Below are 2,646 nucleotides of genomic sequence, written 5' to 3' on the forward strand. Positions count from 1 at the left end.
ATTGCATATTATCGCTTAAAGATTCAAGTAGCCCTGATGTATACGATATATGTGCCAAACCAATAAAGCGTATTAGCTCCTTCACAAAACCATTAGTTTTTCTTATTAATAAATGTATCGATCAAGGTGTTTTTCCAAAATGTCTTAAAATAGCTAAAGTTATAGTATTATAGTTATAAGGAAGTTTAATGATGATATTAACAACTGCAGACCTATAGCTATGCTACGAGTTATGTCTGTCTAAGGTCTTTGAAATGGTATTAAAAAATAGACTGCTAAATTTTTTCGTAAACAACAAACTATTTGCAGATGAACAATTTGGCTTTAAGAAACATAACTCGACCTCTAAGGCAGTACTCTCAATAGTAAATTGCATTTTACAAAACCTGGACATTGGGCACATGTGGACTATGGTCTGCTTCTAGCGAAATTATATTTTTATGACGTCAGTTATTTAAGCGATAGATTTCAATCGGTGTATGAAAAAGAAAACATGCCTGATCTTAAACAAATTAATATAGGAGTGCCACAAGGTTCAATTCTAGGCCCTCTGCGGTTCTTATCTTTATACAGGACCTCCCTAAAAATAGTGGGCCAAATAAAACAGTCTTACTTACCGACTATATGACAATGGTAAATCACAGTTCAAACGTAAATGAACTTACGTATATCGGTAGAAAAAGATAATTTAAGTAGATCAATCAAAGAAGTGGCTGAGTAGTAACAGGCTATTAATAAACAAAGATAAAACTATAGAATTTGCTTTAAATTCTGAGGTAAATTTGACAAATAACGTTAAATGTTTAGGCTTTATTTTAGACTGTAAACTTACCTGGCAATGCCACGTGGAATTTTTGACAAATAAGCTTAATATTACAATTTTTCAGCTAAGGAAACTGATTACTTACTGTTCCTGTGGTACAGTTACACCATTCTAATGTAAAGTTTGTCTAGAATTATAAGAATTTTATGGACTCCCAAAGTTAATTCGTTTTACAGCCCTGTTGTCAATTTTATTGTACAGCTGAAGAGCGGGGCGAACTCAGGTACAGAAAACATCGGCTTTCCCCTGACAGGCTCTTTACCTGTACAATAGAATTGACGCCTGGGCTGTAAAACGAATTAACGTTGGGAGTCCATAAAATTCTTATAATTCTGGACGAACTGTACACTGTTTGATGTGTTACGGATTAATACTATGGGGAAGCTCAACCCACGCAACAAGAATCTTTGATTTGCAAAAACGAGCTATTCACATACTGTGTAAAACGCACGACCAACGTATGCATTGTTGTCCCCTGTTAAAACACTGAAAATATTATCCATGCCTAGCTTATAAATATTAAATATATACTTCAGGTTCTCTTACATACACACGAAAATCAAGCAACGTTTTTAAAAAATGCGGACGTCTATAATTACACAAACCTCATTTGACATAAGTACACCTGTTAAAACTTTTATGACTTAAGCGGCTTAAGCCAAAGCACCCTTATAAGTCAAACTGGTAAAAAAAAATTGGTGGGCCACCCTTATCAGTTAGGGGTATAAAAAATAGTTTACTAGACCTACCGAATAAACACAAAAAATTTCATAAAAATCGGTCAAGCCGTTTCGGAGGAGTTTGGTTACAAACACTGTGACACAAGAATTTTATATTAGATTATTTTAGAACAAATTTCATTACCATAAAAATGGTTATACTGAGTCGACCTTAAAAGATAGACATATGCTGTCGGAGACTTTTCTTTAGAAGTTTTAGAAGGGAATAATTCCATCATACATGATTTTTATGTAATTTTAACCGTTTAAGCAGCGTAAGCAACAGAAGCTGTCAAAAGAGGAATAATTTTCCCGTTTTTCCGATATTTTTCATTGCTGCTCCACTCCTATTGATCGTAACGTGATGTTATGTACACTATAATCTTCCTCGATAAATGGACTATCCAACACAAGAAGATTTTTTTAATTCGAACCAGTAGTTTCTGAGATTAGCGCGTTCAACCAAACAAACTCTTCAGCTTTATAATATAAGTAAGTATAGAAATGTAGATAAAAATGCCCATTTTTTTTTTAATCTCAAAATTGTTTTCTTCTTATTTCCCAATGGGCACAAGTTAATACAAAATTCGACACATCTAAGCTTCTGGCAATTTGATTTCCAATTGAGAGATTCAGTGAAGATAATCTGCATTGACCCATTGTGTTTCTTAAAAAATTTTTAGTCATTTTTAATTTCGAAAACGATCTTTCCGCTGAAGCCACCGAAAGAGGTATGGTAAGAAAAGTGAAACATGCTGTGATAATTTCAGTGAAACTAGTGCAGGTAGATCATTCTGTAATAATTTCCCAGTCCAGTTTTTTTTTTACTTAAATTTTTTTTCACGTCTTATTACAGCATGAAGTTTCACTGTAGATCTGAGGACAAAATTTAAGTATTTTGTTGTCTTGCATCATAAATTAGTCATACTTTTGTCGGATAAAAATTGGTAATTTACTACATGGGGTGTTAGATTTGCCACAATGGGATTGCGACACTGCGACAGGTTTATTAGAAACAGATGCTGGATTCTGGATTCTGGATTCTTAATTTATGGGGGCTGACCGTAGCCAGCCGGCACTTAGGCCTCGCCTTTGGGCCCATTG

This window comes from Zophobas morio, unplaced genomic scaffold, assembly GCF_036711695.1.
Source record: "Zophobas morio isolate AGI-343-1 ecotype UQ-CSIRO unplaced genomic scaffold, CSIRO_AGI_Zmor_V1 ptg000011l, whole genome shotgun sequence".
NCBI classification, from domain to species: Eukaryota; Metazoa; Arthropoda; class Insecta; order Coleoptera; family Tenebrionidae; genus Zophobas; species Zophobas morio.